At 45.2% G+C, this 21,499-nt stretch overlaps 1 long non-coding RNA gene across 1 annotated transcript; it reads left to right on the forward strand.

Annotated features, from left to right (window-relative positions):
- Positions 1 to 15: 15 nt before the first annotated feature.
- LOC138440722 (uncharacterized) lies at positions 16 to 19,929 on the forward strand. Its single transcript, XR_011257099.1, has 3 exons — positions 16 to 490; positions 18,342 to 18,405; positions 19,162 to 19,929. It is a non-coding gene; the product is annotated as an uncharacterized lncRNA (long non-coding RNA).
- The last annotated feature ends 1,570 nt before the right edge of the window (positions 19,930 to 21,499 follow it).

Genomic DNA, 21,499 nt, shown 5'->3' on the forward strand with positions numbered 1-21,499 from the left:
CGTCGCGCGGGGCCGGGCGAGCGCTGCGCGCGCTGTGCGCGCTGTGCGCGTGCGGGGAAGATCACTGCGGGCCTGTGGTGGGCCGGGAAGTCACCCCCAGCCGGTCTCGGGAGAACGCCATAGGGCTGTGGAGGAAGATGTTAGCGGCCCGCTGGGAACGCGCAGGGGGAGCCGCGCTGGCAACAGGCAGTGTCTGGGGGGCGAGGATGGCAGGCGGTGAAAGGCAGTGGCTGCGGAGGCTTTCTTGGCCTAAGGGACGGAGGACAAAGTCCGGGAGGCGGGGAAACCCGCGCTCAGGCGCGGAGGGTGCGGTTGGGCGGGCGGGTCGAGGACCTTGCACTTGGCCCTTCCCTCCTTGAGGCGCTCCCTGCAGGGGTTTCAGCCTGAGTTCAGGATAAGGATGTATTTTACGACCTGGAAACTGTTTCCAGACTGAAGCCTTCTCGAAACTTTGGGCTCTGCCTCCCCGTCCTGGCTGTACCGGCTTTTGGTGAGACACTTTACCGGCTTCTTTCTAAAATGACTGGTCGGAGGTACAAATAAGCGCTCTCTGGAGCCAGTCTAGTGCACAGATAGGATTTGCTCAATCCACTTTTTTACAGTTTTGCGTGAGTGGCCAACACGTACGAATCTGGAGATTTCCCATTAACAATCCAGATTTTCTGTGTTCTCCTGAAAACCCAGGAAATTTAGCCATCACGGACCTGGTTTTGCCCAGCAGCAATCGCCTGATTTGTGGCTATTGTCACCTGGTCAGCTTCACTCGTTTCCTCCTGTAGGTGTCTGATTTTTGAACCTCTTCTAGATCCGTTCCAGACGGGTGTTCTCTCTCCGAATATGGGGGCCCCCTCTCCGTGCCCAGGGTATCGTATCAGGTACCATCCGTGAGTGTGTTGTACTTGTGAGTGATGTGGCTGCACAAGCAGGTGATGACACTGGTCTTTGGTATCTGCAACCTTTCCTCACAATACAGACAGGCGATGTCAGCATCCAGTAAGTCCAGTAAGATTCCAAAACATTTCCCTAGAGCCACGTGAAATCTTTGAGAGAAGTGGGTGTCCTGCCTTACCCTAACTTGCTTTCAGGAGAAAGACTGCTGCTGCTACTTGCTAAGTCGCTTCAGTGACCCCATAGACCGAAGCCCACCGGACTCCTCCATCCCTGGGATTCTCCAGGCAAGAACACTGGAGTGGGTTGCCATTTCCTTCTCCAATGCATGAAAGTGAAGTCGCTCATTGTGTCCGACTCTTAGCGACCCCATGGACTGCAGCCTGCCAGGCTCCTCCGTCCATGGGATTTTCCAGGCAAGAGTACTGGAGTGGGATGCCATTGCCTTCTCCAAGGAGAAAGACTAGGGGTTACTAAACCATTACTTTGTACAAAATGTGGCCAAAACAACACAGAACATGTCATTAGACGTTAAGCTTAAAAATTTCTTTTGAGTAGTACTCTTTTGTATTTTAATAATTCTGTATTTATATAATTGTTGTTCAGTCGCCCAGCTGTGTCCAACCCTTTGTGACTGCATGGACTGTAGCGTGCCAGGCCTCTCTGTCCCTCACTATCTCCTGAAGTTTGCCCAAGTTCATGTCCATTGCATCAGTGATGCCATGCAGCCATCTCATCTTCTGATGCCCTCTTTTCCTCTGCCCTCAATCTTTCCCAGCATCAGGGACTTTTCTAATGAGTCGGCTGTTGGCATCAGATGACCAAAATACTGGAGCTTCAGCTTCAGCATCCATCCTTCCAGCGAGTATTCAGGGTTGATTTCCCCTAAGATTGACTGGTTTTATCTCCATGCTGTCCAAGGGACTCTCAGGAGTCTTCTCTAGCACCACAGTTCCAAGGCATCAATTCTTTAGCACTCTGCCTTCTTTCCAATTCAACCCTACGTGAACACTGGGAAGACCATAGCCTTGATTATATGGACTTTTGTCTGCAATGTCTGTGCTTTTCAACACACTGTCTAGGTTTGTCATAGCTTTCCGATCAAGAAGCAAATGTCTTCTGATTTCATGGCTGCAGTCACCATCCGCAGTGATTTTAGAGCCCAAGAAAAGGAAATCTGTTATTACTTCCACCTTTTCCCTCTCTATTTGCCATAAAGTAATGGGGCTGGATGCCATGAACTTAGTTTTTTTAATATTTAGTTTTAAGCCAGCATTAATATTTTATATTAACATGGGTTAGAATATTTTGAATAGTTGTAGTGGTGACATAAAATTTTCTTTGAGAATAACTTAGAAAATAAAAAATATGCCGAAAAGGAAATGAGAAGGGAGTCAAAACAATACCTAAAGCAGGGGGGGCGGGGGAGGAACACAATATAAGGCACTGATGGAGAAACTAAGTGGAAGAGGCCAGATACACAGGACCACATGTTGTATGATTTTGTTTATATAAAATATCCAGAAGAGGCAAATCCATAGCTGGTGGGGCGGGGGAAGTGGGAAGGAGGAAGTGACTGTTTAACAGGAGCAGGCTTTCCTTTTGAGTCGAAGAAAAATATTTTCGAGGTGTAATGGTTGTACATTGTAAATGTGGCACATTCTAAAATGTACATTCTAAAAGCCACTGAATTGTACATGTTAGTGACTTGTGTGAATTTTACTGCCATAAAATATTTTTAAGGAGGAAAGTACGTTAAAACCTGAGATAAAAACTATTTAGTATGGGGAAATAGGAAAAATCATGAAGGTGATCCGAGAGTGCCTGAAGCTGAGGAATGCTGCTTTGGTCAGAGCGCTTGAAAACAAATAGTTGATTCTCTAGAACAGAGAAAAGTATCTGCCGTGACAGAGCAGCAACAAACGGAGAGCCCTATGTTTAGGGAAGGGCATCCAGGTGGATGAAGGACCCAGATCAAACGGGGAGGATGATGTTTTGAGATACCTGCCTTTGTTCTTTCTGCTCTGGAGTTTCAGCCCTTGACTAAGGCAGCAAGCTCAATGCCCCAGGCAACGTGACAGAACTGAAAGTGGGGACAAAGGACTTTTTTGTGGGTTTCTTCTTCTACAGCTCAGAGCTCTGAACAGCTTTGCAAAAATATTTTGTGGGCTTGAGGAGAGAGGTGGAAAAGGCTGTACATTTGTCTACAGCCAGAGGAAAGATGAAGGGAAATGGAAGTAGAGATCCTGGGAGGTCTTCCATCGTGGAAAAAAGTCCTTTCTTGATCCTACATTACCTTCCAGCTACTGCCCCATTGCTCTGCTTTCCTTTATTACTAAACTCCCCAAAGTTGCTTATGTTCACTGTCTTCAATTCCTCCCCTCCCTCTTTGCTCTTAGTTCCCCTCAGCTTTGAATCCTACCTCCAGTGCTCTGCAGCCCACTCTTGCCGGGATAACGCTGACTCCAGTCCTGGGAAGGCCTCTGGCCACTTCTCCTCCCTCATCTAGGCCCGTCAGCAGCATTTCTTACAGGGGACTCCTTGTCTTCCCAAGGCTTCTAAGGCACTACCCTCTTCTGATTTCTCTCCTACCTCACAGTTGCTCCTTCTCAGTGTTTTGCTGATTTTACTTACTTCCTTCAGGTGTCTACTTAAGTGTCACCTTTTCAGTGAAGTTTTCCCTAACGACTTTATTTTAAAAGAACGTACATTCTTCCCACACCCAACAAAACCAGCACTACTTACCCTCCTTTCTTGCTTTCTTTTCTAGCCGTTGTCACCATTTAACAGGCTATATATTATATTTCGTCAATCTCCCTCCACCCACTCTGCCCGCACTGGAGTAAGTTTCACGTGTGCGTGCTTCTGTGTGCGCACACGTGCCGAGTCACTCAGTCATGTCCTTTGTTTCCCTGTGGACTGTAGCCCACCAGGCTCCTCTGTCCATGGATTTCCCAGGCAAGAATACCGGAGTAGATTGCAGTTTCCTTCTCCAGGGGATCTTCTGAGTGCAGGGATCGAATCCGTGTCTCCTGTGGCTACTGCATTGGTAGGCAGTTTCTTCACCATTGAGCCAAGGGTTTTTTCCTGTATTTTTCCTTTGTATCTTAGTGCGGTAAGTGCCTTTCTGCTTCCAGGCTTTCTCCTGAGCCTCAACAGCTCTCTCAACCCACAAATGTAGCCTGAGAATGTAGGAGACTTAATGCCTTCTGGGGCAACCTCCAGTAGAAGACAGATACCAAAACACACTTTGTTGAATTTTCCTTCTATTTTCCTCACTCTTTCTCTCTCAGTTCCTGGGATCATCTACCAAATAAACTGCACCCAAGTTCTAGGCTTAGGCTCTGCTTTTATGGAGACTGAAGCTAAGACAGTTAGTAGGAAGTAGCGCTAGAAGCGGAGAAGGCAATGCCACCCCACTCCAGTCCTCTTGCCTGGAAAATCCCATGGACGGAGAAGCCTGGTGGGCTGCAGTCCATGGGGTCGCTAAGAGTCTGGCAGGACTGAGCGACTTCACTTTCGCTTTTCACTTTCATGCATTGGAGAAGGAAATGGCAACCCACTCCAGTGTTCTTGCCTGGAGAATCCCAGAGACAGTGGGCCCGTCTATGGGGTCGCACAGAGTCGGACACGACTGAAGCGACTTAGCAGCAGCAGCAGCAGCAGCACTAGAAGGCAGGCCATGTGGAAAGGAATCTACAACTAGATCACCCACCATTCAAAAGGCAACAGAGACCTCTCACCACTGTTGGTGAGTAGGATGCTAGTAACCCCTAGCATGAGACTCTTTGGTAGACTGGAAGGAGATATAAGTTGAAGGGGAAGTTTGGCTAATATAGTTAGTAGCTTGGGCACTTGAAAGATATAAAGGCAGCTGTAATTACAAGGATTATGAAGGTGGTTAACTTTTCCAAATTGCCTTAGAAGATTTGAAGAAAAAATGAAAGGCCCTTGGCCGACTCCACTCAGGGCATGATGTGAAAGCCAGAAAGTCTCCCAAGGCAACGTGTAAAGAAATGCTCACTTCTGAGGCCAGGAAGTAAGTGTGATGAAAACAAGGCTCAAGACTTAATCCAAGGGCAACAGAGCTGCAGAGGAGACCTGTGCATCCTTGACAGCTTTCCTGTACTAAATTCAAGCCTTTTAGAGAGAAGGAATGGGACCCTAAGGCCTGGCATGGGGATATTTGGGTGGATGTATCTAAGAACCTTGAACCCTCAGAGCTCCTGAACCCTTTGGCTAGCATCAGCTACTCTTTCACTTGATAGAAAAGAACAGCCTTATTTTCCCTAGAGACAGTGCAACGATCTCACTGAGGTAGACGAGGTAGACATCTTATAAAACAATGCTAATCCTTCTGAAGCTCCACCTCTCATTGCCTCCAGACCAGTAACTAGTACTGAGTCTCAGCATACCCAAGCCATGATGCACAGTCCCTACTTGATCACCCAAAAGGTTGCAGGACATGTCTAACCACAGGACCTCCGGGGTAACGGACGAGGGAGGGGATCTTGAGGGTAACTGATGGGGGTGAGAGGGTATATCAGACTGGGTAGGAAGTTGACTGCAATGGAAGCATATCCCATGACTCAAGATGTAATGTTCTGCCAAGAACACCCAGAACTCACCCTAATGTGCTGCTGGATGACTCTGGTAACTTGGACATGATGGTAGTCTAAGGTCAATGAGGTGGAGATGCCAGAATTGCCTTGGCTGAGCTCTTTAAAGGGGTCTGAAGGCTACAGGGAAGTAGAAATATCAGAATGAGTTTATTACATGAGACCAGAAGATTCACCGTTTGACTCTGTTCTCTGGGAGCCGTCCAGAGGATGCTCCTTTGGCTAAGGCAGCAGAAATATGACAGTGGTTGGGCGGGGGGTGGGGGGGTGGGGGGTGGGCATTGCTTCGTTTAGAAGGTGTTGATGGCTGTCCCCAGTGGGCCCGGTTTGAAAGCAGGAAATGCTGCTGTGGACCTGGGCTCCTTAGTGTCACTGGGGATGATGGGATTCAGGAATGGCATTTAACCATTCCAGATGGTGATTTTTACCAATCAGAAGCCAGGGGTGGGGCATTCTTATCATACTTTGCACAAGATTGGAGTGGTAACTTGGGGGGGCTTGCTTCTTCAAGATCTGTGGTGATGAGAGTAATCGGTCACAGTGTTCTTGGGTGCAAAATAAATGGGCAGCTAATGGAGGTAGAGAATAAGTGATAGAAAGGGTGGGGAACAAGGATGAGACACGCCAGCAGAGATCTGACCGTCTTGCTATTGAAAAGCCTTACTTAATATTAGATCAGTATTTAGATACATCCTAGGAAAGGTGGGTAAGAAATGCTCCAAATAGACAGGTTTTTCCATCACTGCAGTAGAGTGGCAGGTTTGACATACAAATTGAGTTATTGAAAAACACTTAAAAACCAGATATCTTCCATACCCAAGAACATGGAGCAAGATATCGACACAGATATTGACAAGGAGACTGGACAGTGTGAGATGCTGATGTGTGGCATGCAGAGAAATGAATGTGACAGCGACTAACCAAATTCAGACCTTCTGTGGATGTCTTAGTTCAGGCTGCTATAATAAAATTTCATAGACTGGGGGGAGGGGCTTATAAACAACCAAAATTAGTTTCTCATAGTTCTAGAGGGTAGAAATCTTAGATCAGGGTGCCAGCATGATTAAGTGAGGCCCTCTTGCAGATGGCAAACTTCGTGTATCCTCACATGGCAGAGAGCAGAGGTGGGAAGCTAGCTCTCTTAAAGGCCCTAATCCCATCATGTGGGCTCACGTCATGATCTCATCTAATCTGAATCATCTCCTAAGGCCCCACTTCCTAATTCCATCATATTGCAGGGTAGGGTTTTGACATATGCTATGGAGAAGGCAATGGCAACCCACTCCAGTACTCTTGCCTGGAAAATCCCAGGGCTGGAGGAGCCTGGTAGGCTGCAGTCCAAGGGGTTGCTAAGAGTCGGACACGACTGAGCAACTTCACTTTCACTTTTCACTTTCATGCATTGGAGCAGGAAATGGCAGCCCACTCCAGTGTCCTTCCCTGGAGAATCCCAGGGACAGGGGAGCCTGGTGGGCTTCCGTCTGTGGGGTCGCTCAGAGTCGGACACGACTGAAGCGACTTAGCAGCAGCAGCAGCAGCATGGACACATTCAGTCCTTAACAGAAGGCAAATCCCAGAACTGGAGTCAAGCCCAGCAGGCAGCAGTGATGAGACCGGGACCTCTACCTGCAGCCACAGTGCTCTGCACATAACCCACCCCATCAGTCCAGGCGATAAACGGCAGCCGGGATAGTGTCACGAGCCAGTAAAAATGCCAGTCATTTCGCTTTTACAAGATGAAGAGTTATGAGGATGGATGGTGGTGACGACTGTACAGCAATGTGAATATGTTTAACACCACCAAACAGAACTCTGAAGAATGATTAAGATGGTAAATTTTTTGTCATGTGTATTTTATCATAATAAAAAAAGAGAAAAAAAAATGGTTAGTGGTGACTGTGTAGAGATTGGGGGCTGGAATAGAATATTAGCTAAAGGAGCGTAAGAAGCAAGCACAACAGCTCTTAAGAAGAAAAGCAGACAATCTGAACAAGAGTATGTGACCACAAAACAACCTGCAAGTCCCAGGATAGAAGTGCTTTCTGGAATACATGTCGGATAAAAGGAGGGAGGAGCAGAATGTGACTTCCAAGCAGGTGTAGACAATGGTTATGTGTTCGGTAGAGCCAAGGCATTTGCCTTGCATTGGTTAGGTTGGGGCTATGCCCTCTCGCCTTTTGGGACCCAGCTGATCTGTTGGGCCTCCCTGATAGCTCAGTTGGTAAAGAATCCGCCTTCAATGCAGGAGACCCTGCTTCAATTGCTGGGTTGGGAAGATCCGCTGGAGAAAGGGATAGGCTACCCACCCCAGTATTCTTGGGCTTCCCTTGTGGCTGAACTGGTAAAGAATACGCCTGCAATGCGGGAGACCCGGGTTCGATCCCTGGGTCAGGAAAATCCCCTGGAGAAGGGAAAGGCTACCCACTCCAGTTTTCTGGCTTGGAGAATTCCATGGATTGTATAGTCCTTGGGGTCGCAAAGAGTTGGATGCGACTAAACGACTTCACAGTTCATCTAGGGTGTTTCCCAGAAAACCACCTGTTTCCCCTGCGTCTGGCTTTCTCTGCTTTTCCTGCTCGCATCTAGCTTAGCTCTGAACAGCCCCCTGTTGTCACTTACCATTGCCCCTGCCTCACCCACCAGTTTCATGTGTGTCTCCTACCTCGTACTCCTGGGGCCATTCCTACCAAGACTGATCTCCTCTGGTCAGTCTGTGCCTGGCCTTGCCTGCCTTTGATTTTCAGACATGTCTAGGACATGGAGGGAATCACTCAGAAGCTGGTGCCCACGGGTGTTCTGTGTACATCTGTACACGTGTGGGTGGGATTACCACAGAAGTCTGTGGCAACCAGAGGGGCTGGGCAGGAACCAAAGGCCCACAGAGCCTGCGTGGTCACTAGGAATGGTGCTGACAGACAGCGAGGGGGCCTTGCATGTGACCCTGGAGCAGGAGTGGGCTAGGGCGGGAATTAGTACCAGTGGTCTCTGGAGCACAGTTTAGGAACCTTGGTTTCTGCCTGCTTGGGAGTCACCACCGGTGGTGTGTCTGCAGCTTTCTGTCCTCTCCTAATATACTGCACCTACAAAAGTTTAACAATACTGTGGTATCATCAGTCTGTTTTCAACTGATCTATGTCCAACCTAGCTCTAATCATCCAGGGCTGGCTTGAAGTAAGGGAAACAGGGTCATGGGACTAATGCGTATTCAACAGGGACTAGAGGTGGGTTTGGAATTTTGAGATCCATGTCCTGGGGTCATAGCAATGGTCCCACAACTCTCCAGAGAGAAAGTAAAGGCAAGTCAATGGCTTGGGGTGCAGCCTCTGTGTAGCATCAAAAGTGAAAGGCAGATAGGGGAGTGGGGCCTAACCCTTGAGCCATAAGCAGACCTATAAAGAAGCATATCAGCTAGTTACAATGACTGGACATTATTTGGTTCCTGACTTCAACCAAACAAAACAACAAAAAACCCACTACCAAAAAAAGTAATGCAAAACAATAAGGGAAGGATTAAAAACAGATATTTGATAATATTACAGAATTGCTAGGAAATTGCCTGGTGGTCCAGTGGTTGAGACTCAGCACTTCCACTGTTGGGCACCTGCATTTGATCCCTGGTTAGGGAACTAAGATCTCACAGGCTACATGGTATGACAAAAAAAAAGAATTGCTAAATTTTTGTAGGTGGGATATATAAGCATTAGATTCTTTTTAAAAATCTTCTTTAAGAACAATTTACTGGTGTATTTACAGATTAAAAAGATAAGATGTCTGGAATTTGTTTCCAAAGTCTTGGAGTGAGTAGGTATAGTGGGTAAATGTACAGATGAAAAGGATTTGGTCTTAAGTGTTATGAAAGCTGGGTGATGAGTACATGAGGGTTCATCAGACTGTTCTCTAATTTTGTGTATAACTGATATTTTCTGTAATAAATTTCTTTTCAAAGGAATGAATAAGGAAGCCTTAATTTTCCTTGTAACCATTACAGAGGTTTAATTAGTAATTAGAAATCTCCTCACAAAAAAAACACCAAGCCTGGATGTCTGCATAGGCAGGCTCCATCAGATTGGCAAGGAACAGATCATTCCAACCATAAAAGAACAAAGTTATCTGGAGAACAGAAAGGGAACATTCTCTCAGCTTTGAGGTCAAAACCAGCCAAGGACTGTATGAAAAAGAAAACCACAGGCCATTCTCACCAGAAGACAGAAGCAGTTAAACTAGAAGTTAGAAATAAAAGATAAATGCAAAATTTCCCAAGAATTAGCAAATCATCAGTGCATTCAAACTACAATGTGTCATTATTTAACTTAATTTATCCCAGGTATACAAAGATGAATTAATGTTAGGAAATCTATAAATGTAATATACCGTATAAACAGATTAAAGGAGAAAAAGTGTAGGATAATCTCAATAGATGCCCAAAATGTATTTGATACAGTGCTCAGTTGCTCAGTTTTATCCAGTTCTTTGCAACCACGTAGACTGTAGCCTGCCAGGGTCTTCTGTCCATGGAATTTTCCAGACAAGAATACTGGAGTGGGTTGCCATTTCTTACTCCAGGGGATCAGACTGGATTCTTCTGTGTCTCCTGCACTGGCAGGCAGATTCTTTATCACTATCTCATCATAAACTAGAAATAGAAATAAATTTCTAATTTGATAGAATATGTCCTCCAAATACTTACAACATTCATTGTTTTTAAAATTTTAAGTATTATTTATTATCTGATCTACTTTTTGTAAACAACTGCATATATTTAAAGTATATAATCAGATGAGTTTTGGCTTATGTATATACCTGTGAAACCAACAATACAATCAAGTCATGAATATATTCATTACCCCCCAAACTTCTTTGTGTTCCTCAGTAATTTTTCCATCCTACCCCTCCCTCAGGACACTACTACTCTTACTTTTCGTCACATATAGATTATTAATAGTTTTTATTTTTTAGAAATTTCTGCAAATGGATTTATTCAATATGTACTTAAAAAAAAAACCCCTACTTTGTTTTACCCTGCATTACTGTTTTGAGATTCATCTATATTGTTCTGTACATCAGCATTACTTTTTACAGTGAGTGATATTCCATTGTATGGAATACCACAATTTGCTTATCTATTCACCTATCAGTAGAAATTTGGGTGTTTCATAGTTTGGAGCTATTAAAAAAAAAAAAGCTGCTAAGAACATTTGTGTACAAGCCTTTCTGTGGACATGTGTTTTTTCTTAAAAAAATTTTTTTTTATTTTGTCTTGGTGTTTAGCTGATGAAAGTGCTGTGATAGTTTCAGGTGAAGAACAAAGGGACTCAGCCATACATATCTCTACTCTCCCCTAACCTCCCCTGCCACCTGAGGACATGTATTTTCATTTCTCTTGAGTATGCTAATTCTGTGTCTAAATTTTTTAGGAAGTCAGGCTATTTTCCAAAGAAGTTATTTTACATCCCTACTAGCAATGTATGAAAATTCCAGTTTCTCCACATTCTACTCAATACTTGTTATTTTCTGTGTTTTTTTAATCAGTGGATGAAATCTCAAAAAATCACTATCCATACTCCTCTGAGGCTATGGCTGTGCTTACTAAGACTGCAGAGAAATCAATCCATCTAATTCTATATTGATTAAATTAAAAATTGTGTGCACATTTATGTTTCCAGAGACAGAACTGTGAAGCAAGGTGTGTACATATATGTCTAGGTATACCCCTGTACCTTCTACCGTGATCCTCCCTCCCCATCTAGGGAAATGTTTATATTAAAATTTTAAATATACCTGTGTTGTTTCTATTTGAAAATACAAGCATATATACTTGCATTTCTTTTCTTTCTTGGATACTGCAGCATATGGTAAAATCTGTAAAGCCCCTTTGTAAAGTCAGGCCACTCAAAATGGCTGTCGTTTTACCCTCTGTATATTCCCTGCTTGACCAATCCTTGCTTCACGTGCCCCCTACTCACCTGACTATCCATTCCTCTTCATCATAGGACTTAGTGGCTGCCTACCTGCTTGCTGCCTGCCCCAGTCACTGGTTTCCCTGGTCACTGATAAACCAACCTAATGTCAATTCCCCCTTATCTATAGTATTCTCCTTCTCCCCTCAGAAGTGAAGACTGCTATTCCTGTCTTTCTGCCCGCTGCTGCACACAGTGGGATATTGCTCCGGGACTTTGCTTGAGGCTTTTAAGATTCCCTACCCACTAAATTGTTGATGTTTCTGTCACTGTTGCTGGGCTCTTTCTTTAGGCTCATGGCTGGGCAATTACAAGGCTTGTAGGCCTGTGGGTTACAGCCCAACACCTTTACTTTTTTCACTGAATGACCTATCCTGCAGGTAATGCCTCAGCAATACATAGATACTCCTTTTTCCCTTTCATAGCTGCAGTGAAATTCTATTGGATAAAAGTGAAAGTTGCTCAGTTGTCTCCAACTCTTTGCAACCCCATGGATATACAGTCCATGGAATTCTCTAGGCAAGAATACTGGGGTGGGTACCCTTTCCCTTCTCCAGGGGATCCTCCCAACCCAGGGATTGAACCCAGGTCTCCCACATTGCAGGCAGACTCTTTACCAGCTGAGCCACAAGGGAAGCCCAAGAATACTGGAGTGGGTAGCCTATCCCTTCTCCAGGGGATCCTCCCAACCCAGGGATCGAACCCAGGTCTCCCACATTGCAGGCAGATTCTTTAGCAGCTGAGCCACAAGGGAAGCCCTTCTATTGGGTAAGGGTTGCATAATCTATTTCACTACGTATTTAATATTTAGATTTCTCTTGTCTCTTTTAAAATTGTGATGAAATACATGTAAAATTTATCATCCTAACTTTCTAAAATCTATAGTTCAGTGGCGAGAAGTACATTCACCTTCTTGTGCAACTGTAACCACCATCTATTTCCAGAAGTCTTTTCATATTGCAAAGCTGAAATTCTGGGACTTCCTTGATGATCCGGTGGTTAAGAATCCACCTACCAACGCAGGGGACACCGGTTCAATCCCTGTTCTTGGAAGATTCCACATGCTGCGGGACAATGAAGCCCAGGCACCACAGCTACTGAGCCCGTGCCGCACAGCTACTGAAGTCCACTCACCCTAGAGCCTGTGCTCTGCAACAAAAGAAGCTGGTGCCCTTCAGCTGGAGAGCAGCCCTTGCTTGCTGCGACTAGAGAAAGCCCATGCGCAGCAACAAAGACCCAAGCACAGCCAAAAATAAATAAATTAAATAGATAAAATTACTTTTAAAAAAAACCACCTGAAATTCTGTAGCCATTAGACAACAACTTTCCATTTCTCCTTCCTCCACCCAGCCCTTGCTAACTATCATTCTATTGATACTTTCTGTTTGTACGAATTTGTCTAAGTACATCACGTAAGTGGAATCATACAGTATTTATCGTTTTGTGACTGGCTTATTTCACTTATCACAATGTCCTCCAGAATCATCTATGTTGCACCATGTGTAAGAATTGCCTTGCTTTTTAAGGTTGAGTAATGGTCTGTTGTCAGCGATCAATGCAAAGAAATAGAGGAAAAGAACAGAATGGGAAAGACTAGAGATCTCTTCAAGAAAATTAGAGATACCAAGGGAACATTTCATGAAAAGATGGGCTTGATAAAGGACAGAAATGGTATGGACCTAACAGAAGCAGAAGATATTAAGAAGAGGTGGCAAGAATACACAGAAGAACTGTACAAAAAAGATCTTCACGACCCAGATAATCACGATGGTGTGATCACTCACCTAGAGCCAGACATCCTGGAATGTGAAGTCAAGTGGGCCTTAGAAAGTATCACTATGAACAAAGCTAGCGGAGGTGATGGAATTCCAGTAGAGCTATTTCAAATCCTGAAAGATGATGCTGTGAAAGTGCCGCACTCAATATGCCAGCAAATTTGGAAAACTCAGCAGTGGCCACAGGATTGAAAAAGGTCAGTTTTCATCCCAATCCCAAAGAAAGGCAATGCAAAAGAATACTCAAACTACTGCACAATTGCACTCATCTCACATGCTAGTAAAGTAATGCTCAAAATTCTCCAAACCAGGCTTCAGCAATATGTAAACCATGAACTTCCTGGTGTTCAAGCTGGTTTTAGAAAAGGCAGAGGAACCAGAGATCAAACTGCCAACATCCGCTGAATCATCAAAAAAGCAAGAGAGTTCCAGAAAAACATCTATTTCTGCTTTATTGACTATGCCAAACCCTTTGACAGTGTGGATCACAATAAACTGTGGAAAATTCTGAGAGAGATGGGAATACCAGACCACCTGACCTGCCTCTTGAGAAATCTGTATGCAGGTCAGAAAGCAACAGTTAAAACTGGACATGGAACAACAGACTGGTTCCAAATAGGAAAAGGAGTATGTCAAGGCTGTATATTGTCACCCTGCTTATTTATCTTATATGCAGAGTACATCATGAGAAACGCTGGGCTGGAAGAAACACAAGCTGGAATCAAGATTGCCGGGAGAAATATCAATAACCTCAGATATGCAGATGACACCACCCTTATGGCAGAAAGAGAAGAGGAACTAAAAAGCCTCTTGGTAAGAGTGAAAAAGAGTGAAAAAGCTGGCTTAAAGCTCAACATTCAGAAAATGAAGATGATGGCATCCGGTCCCATCACTTCATGGGAAATAGATGGGGAAACAGTGGAAACAGTGTTAGACTTTATTTTGGGGGGCTCCAAAATCACTGCAGATGGTGACTGCAGCCATGAAATTGAAAGACGCTTATTCCTTGGAAGAAAAGTTATGACCAACCTAGATAGCATATTCAAAAAGCAGAGATATTACTTTGCCGACTAAGGTCTGTCTAGTCAAGGCTATGGTTTTTCCTGTGGTCATGTATAGGATGTGAGAGTTGGACTGTGAAGAAGGCTGAGCGCTGAAGAATTGAGGCTTTTGAACTGTGGTATTGGAGAAGACTCTTGAGAGTCCCTTGGACTGTAAGGAGATCCAACCAGTCCATTCTGAAGGAGATCAGCCCTGAGATTTCTTTGGAAGGAATGATGCTAAAGCTGAAACTCCAGTACTTTGGCCACCTCATGCGAAGAGTTGACTCATTGGCAAAGACTCTGATGCTGGGAGGGATTGGGGGCAGGAGGAGAAGGGGACGACAGAGGATGAGATGGCTGGATGGCATCACTGACTCGATGGATGTGAGTCTGAGTGAACTCCAGGAGTTGGTGATAGACAGGGAGGCCTGGCGTGCTGCGATTCATGGGGTCTCAAAGAGTCGGACACGACTGAGCGACTGAACTGAACTGAAAGTAATCCTATGCTATTTTTTTTTTAAGAAACTGCTATTTTCCATAGTGGTTGTATCATTTTACATTCCCACCAACGCTGCACAAGGGCTCCAGTTTCTCCACGTCTGCACCAATGCTTATTATTTTCTGTCTTTGTTTTGTTTAGTAGTTGTTATCCTAATGGGTGTGAAGCGGTGTCTCTCATTGTGGTTTTGTATTTCTTGTAATTAGCTAATATAGTTAATATTGCAATGAAGGGCCTACGTGTGTGCGTGCTAAGTCACTTCAGTTGTGTCCGACTCTTTGTGACACTTTGGACTGTATCCCACCAGGTTCCTCTGTCCATGGGGATTCTCCAGGCAAGAAAATACTGGAGTCTGTTGCCATGCCCTCCTCCAGGGGATCTTCCCAACCCAGGAGATGAACCCGCATCTTTATGTCTCCTGCATTGGCAGGCAGGTTCTTTACCATCAGCACCACCTGGGAGGCCCAATGAAAAGCCTCGTGCCGTGAAAATTCTTGTGCACAAGTTGGGTGCTCAATTTTGCTCATAATAACAGAAATACAAAATGAAAGTGTCCTAAGATGTCATCTCTCACCTGCAAGACCAGCAAAAACCCAAGTTTTTGCAATACACTTCGTTGGCAAGGCTGTGAGGAGGCTGGCACATAAATTGTTGGGGAAAATACAAAGTGGTACAACCTTCTGAGCATGAAGATTTGACATGTAGTATTGATACAATTGCCTGCACCTTTACCCTTTACCCAGGCAATCTCACTTTCCAGAATATATCCCAAACACATACCAACTTTCCCCTAGTATAAACGACCCTGATGGTGAAGAGCTTGGTAGTAATTGTGTTTCCTTAGGGTCCTCTTGCTTCCTTCAGGTCCCTTTCTCAGGAGGGGTTCTGAGCTCATGTGCACCCCTTCAGACTCACCTAACCTCACTCATCTTTATTCTAGCCCTCACTGGGAGACCATCCTAAGCAGGTTTTGCACAGGTACCACTGGACAGACGCTCCCTTTAGACTTGTGCTGGAAGAAGGGGTCAGGAGCCAATGGATAAATTCCTTCGGTCTGGATTTTCCTGGTGGTCCAGTGGTTAAGAATCCACCTGCCAATGCAGGGGACACGATTTCGATCCCTGGTCTGAGAAGACTCCACATATCACAGAGCAATTAAGCCTGTGCATCACAACTACTGCCCCTGTGAGCTGCAACTACTGAAGCCTGTTCTCTGCAACAACAGAAGCTACCACCACGATCAGAAGCCCGTGCACCCCAGCTCGAGAGTAGTCTCTGCTCACCCACTTCAACTAGAGAAAGCCCAAGTGCAGCAACAAAGACCAAAAATACATGAATTATATACATATACATTCCTTCTCTCCTCCCCAGCAGGATGGTTTGGAGACATTTCATGATGAGCCCCAGAATAACCTAGGGGACTGAATGCAAAGAAGACCAGTTTGGTGATCAGGGGTTACGTTGATTGTCTCTCTACTGCTTACTCTCCTCATGGTCACCTGCTCAACCAACATCCCATAGGCTCTGCTTTCAGGGGAATCCAGGCCAAGTCAGATACAGAACATATACTCTATCAAAATGTTGTGTTAGTCACTTGGCTGTGTCCAACTCCTTGCGACCCCATGGCATCTTGGCTCCTCTGTCCAGGGGATTCTCCAGGTAAGAATACTGGAGTGGGTTGCCATTTCCTTCTCCTTGTATCAAAATGATACAAGTTTATAAATGTGTCAAACAGTATGTTTAGTGTTTAAAGAGCTGCTGCTGCTGCTAAGTCGCGTCAGTCGTGTCCGACTCTGTATGACCCCATAGACGGAAGCCCACCAGGCTCCCTCGTCCCTGGGATTCTCCAGGCAAGAACACTGGAGTGGGTTGCCATTTCCTTCTCCAATGCATGAAAGTGAAAAGTGAAAGGGAAATCACTCAGTCATGTCCGATTCTTAGCGACCCCATGGACTGCAGCCTACCAGGCTCCTCCATCCATGGGCTTTTCCAGGCAAGAGTACTGGAGTGGGGTGCCATTGCCTTCTGGGGTCCTTATCCTGCCCCAGTGAAATTCCACAATGGTAACCAAGAACAATGGTTTCCAACCATTTTCAATGCACTAACAAGGAAAGGACTTCCCGGGCTAACTCAAGTCCCCAGGCCCAGCCTACCTTCAGGGTTCAGGTGGGAGTGTGCGGATGGGGCACCCCATGCTGGTTACATGCAGTCTGGAGTGGCTTGTGCCCCTTGGAGGGGCAGCACATATCTGGGTCTCGCTGGGACTCTGGGTTGGTTTGCATGTTCCTGCTCCTGAGACGTCTTTGAGCTTCTGGGTGACTGCTCTTCCTGGGGTCAGCCAGAAGCCCAAGACTTCTCCCTCACAACAGCCCTGGAGTGTAGTTGCACCTTCTTTGCTGGAGGTTGCAACTCATTTAGTGTTTCTTTTGGCCAGATGCCCTTGGTTCTCCCACTGGCTGGGGTGGAGGAAGGGGTATGGATTTTGGACATGGCCTGGAGTCTAGTTCCACTGTGCCCACTCACTGGATCTCTGACCACGCAAAACTTTGAGCCCGTTTCTTGGAGACTTGGGCTTGTTGAAAGGCCCCATTGAGACAGGGATGGTGAAGCACCCAGAAATGAGGTTTGGCCCTGAAACAGTCATTGAACCCAACTGCTCGAACTTTTATAACCCCCTTCTACTCTTTCCCAACCCAGGTCCCCTGCCTTGTGACTATCCCCCAAACATTGGCTCGTCTACTCGAGCGGAAACCCCCAACCCAGGGCCAATATCACTCCAAGTGACTTTGCCTAACCACGCACCTTGCTTTTCTTTTATTCAGGGACATAGGGAAGTCTTAGATTTCTCAGACTCATGTGACTTAGTAATATGAGTAATATGAGACTCTAAAATAACTATTTGTCAAATTCTAGGACAAAAACACTGGGGCAGATAATACCCCAGTTGGCAGATTTAGCCCTGAAAGGGAAAAAGCCCTGCAAGGGGAACAGTGAGACGCGCCGGTGCTTTAGCGCGGTGCGGCTTATTATTCTCTGGCTGTGCCGGGTCCTAGCTGCTGTGCAGACTCCTCTCCGGCTGCGGCTGCGGAGAGCGGGGCTGCTCTCCAGCGGTGGGGCAACTCTCGCCTCTTCTCTCGTTGCCGAGCGCGGGCTCTAGGTGCCAGGGCTTCTGCAGCCGTGGCTCGCAGGCTGTAGGGCACAGGCCTAACTGAGGCACATAGGCCTGGTTGCTGCACAGCGCGCGGGTCCTCCCAGACCAGGGACGGAACCCCGTGTCTCCTGCATTGGCAGGCGGATTCCTCACCACTGCGCTGGCAGGTAAGCCCCCACAGCGGGTGTTATTGACTGGGCTGTGCTCTCTGGGGATGCCGCTTTGTCTCCTGACTGATTGGACAGAATATTGGCTAGGAGGTGAGTCGTTCAAAGGCTAAGTGAAGCTTAGTAGAGCCACTGAGAGAGTGTTTGGCGTTTCCTCTTCCATGTGTGCTTACAAATACAGACACCCGACATAGTGGTCGTACTTACTGTTCACTTGATATTTCTGGTTCTTCTCTTTCCAGGCTCATAAGATTTCATTCCTGGTGTCAGCTGGGAAAACAACCACAGAAACACAACGCACAAACAGTGAGTTTCAGTTTTATTCAGGGACCCTTACTGAGGACTATAGCCTGGGAGACAGCCTCTCAAGATAGCTCTGCGGAACTCAGAAGTAGGAGAGGAATTAGGGCATATGCAGCTTTTCTGAGAAATAGAGTCACGCATACATCTTGGTAAAGCATCACTGCTAATCCTAGAGAACAGACATCTCAAGTTAATAATTTTAGTGATTTTCTACGTATGGAAAGATGCAAGAATCTGGGGTCATTGAAATTTTTTTTCTTTTTGAAATCCTTTAGATAAGCATCTTAACTGTCTAGGAGCCACATATCTAAAACAGAGATGGCTTCATCCTATTTTTATCCATCCTGAATTCTCCTCAGGGCACACTGTTGCTGGGCAACTGCAGCTGCAGGTTGTTGACTTGATTTTTACAAGTGGATGATGAGCAAGACTCTTTGTTCTTTTATGTTTACATTGGCCTCCTGAGGAAAGGTTTGACCATGTGACTTATTTGGTTAGTGAACTGTTAGTAGAAATATACTGTGTCATTGCTAGACAGAAGCGTCTAAGGGCCAGAGAGGTGGTTCTGGATGGTGGAGCCTCCGTCATCCTAAGTCTTTGAAAGAAGCAAGATGGAGCAAAACCTTGTAAAACTAAGATGGATGTGTAGTATGAGCAATGAGAAATCAACTTTTCCATGTTGAGCTACTGAAACTTTAGGTTGTTATTGCAGGATAATGTATCGCATCTTGACTAATGGGCACTAAATCCTTTCTAAAGCTGCAATACTTTGGCCACATGATGCGAAGAAGTGACTCATTTGAAAAGACCCTAATGCTGGGAAAGATTGAAGGCAGGAGGAGAAGGGAATGACAGAGGATGAGATGGTTAGATAGCATCACCACCTCGATGACATTTTGAGCAAACTCTGGGAGTTGATGATGGATCCTTGTCATGCTGGCATGCTGCAGTCCACGGGGTCGCAAAGAGTCAGATACAACTGAGCGACTGAACTGAAATCCTTTCCGAGACAAAACAGGACAAACAAGCAAGCAGACAGATTATTTCTCTTGAGACTGTGAGCCCTGAAAATCTAGAATTCCTTCTTGAAAAATGGATGACAGATCAAAGTATCCTCAAATTCCACATATCCTATTCTGGTCCCCATTTCTACTGAAGGGAAACCAGGCTAACCTGCTCTTTAATGGTGACAGTCTCTCTGGATTTAGTCTTTGAGGGGATAATTCCTCAGTCTTTCCATTTTTCTTCCTTTCCTCCTTCTCATTCTGTAGCAGTCTGGGTTGCCTGTGTTATCTCTATTCTCTGCTTCTTTGCTGACAGAATTGTGACTGCTTGGGTTCCATCTTTGGAGAAGGTGCCCCTCATCCTGGTTTAGGGATAAATCCTGACTTGTCTAAGGCAATCACTGCAGAACCATCTCTCTGCCCTTGGCTGGTTGGGGCTGAGAACGCGACAAGGTTCTGACTGTGGAGACAGTGTGGGGTGGGGAGGTATTTGCCTTCAGGCTTTTTTTTAAAAAAAAAAAAACCAAAACCAAACACCAAACAACAAAGACACAGGTTAAGAAATTGATTTTGTTATCCAAACAGTCTCCCAAAGAAAAATCCAGGCTCAGATGATTTCACTGGTCAATTTTACTAAAGTAGAAATAACAATCTCATACAAACACGTGCAGAAAACAGGAATAAGGAATGCTAAAGAAACCTGTTCTGAGGCCACCATTACCTATGAAGTCATTACGAAAAGACAATCGCAGACCAACAGCCCTCATGAATACAGACTTAAATATCCCTATAAAACATTAGCAAATCAAATCCAACATTCCATAAAATACAACACATTTATGACCAAGTAGGATTATCCCAGGGATGTAATGTTGTTTTAATACTTGACAATGAGTCAATATATACTTCTCTCACTGACTGCATCCTTGTCAGCTCTGGAAATTACAGATCTATAAACTCTTACTCAAAATCCTTATGTTTCAGAATACAGAATTTTCTGGATTTAAGGAAATTCTATGACACTCCCAGAAGGCTCTGAGGTAGCATCTCTTAATCAAACACATTAACAGCTATCATAGCTTACAATCAGACAGTCAGTAGGTTAAAAATTAATTGGACCTGTGGATGGTGGCTATGAGAGACGTGAAGCTGCTGTTGTAATGACTGAGTTTAAGTCCTCCTAGGCAGTATTTCCAGAGAAGGCAATGGCACCCCACTCCAGTACTCTTGCCTGGAAAATCCTATGGACACAGGAGCCTGGTAGGCTGCAGTCCATGGGGTCGCTGAGTCAGACATGACAGCGACTTCACTTTCACTTTTCACTTTCATGCATTGGAGAAGGAAATGGCACCCCACTCCAGTGTTCTTGCCTGGAGAGTCCCAGGGACGGGGGAGCCTGGTGGACTGCTGTCAGTGGGGTCCACAGAGTCGGACACGACTGATGCGACTTAGCAGCAGCAGCAGCAGCAGGCTATAAGGGGCTTCCCTGGTGGTTCAGAGGTTAAAGCATCTGCCTGCAATGTGGGAGACCTGGGTTCGATCCCTGGGTCAGGAAGATCCCCTGGAGAAGGAAATGGCAACCCACTCCAGTATTCTTGCCTGGAGAATCCCATGGACGGAGGAGCTTGGTGGCTCGCAAAGAGTCGGACACGACTGAGCAATATATAAGAAATATTCTCACCAAACAAGTTATGTGAAGACTGCAAAGAGCCTCATAGTAGCTCAGGTTAAGTCTTATGAACTGGCCTCAAATTTAACAAAGCCAAAACATTTTTCAGGTTTCCAGGACTTTATGAATTTTGGATTGGGAATAAATAAGGGATTGTGGACACAAATCGCTCTTAAATTTTAGCCAATCCTGCTGCTGCTATACTTTGCATTTCTCTCCTTGTTAGGCTGAACCCCTATTCATAAACTTTATAAGTAAAGTTCATAAGCCCCTATTCATAAAATATTTACATATCCTGTTTTTTTAAATTTGATCTGTTAAGAATTGTAGTATAATCACATATTAGGGGTTTTAACTTTCTGTCTTTCACATATTTTATAACAATTTTCTCATTTCCTTATGTATTTTATTTTCTACTAGAAAA

Source organism: Ovis canadensis, chromosome 5 (assembly GCF_042477335.2).
Source record: "Ovis canadensis isolate MfBH-ARS-UI-01 breed Bighorn chromosome 5, ARS-UI_OviCan_v2, whole genome shotgun sequence".
NCBI classification, from domain to species: domain Eukaryota; kingdom Metazoa; phylum Chordata; class Mammalia; order Artiodactyla; family Bovidae; genus Ovis; species Ovis canadensis.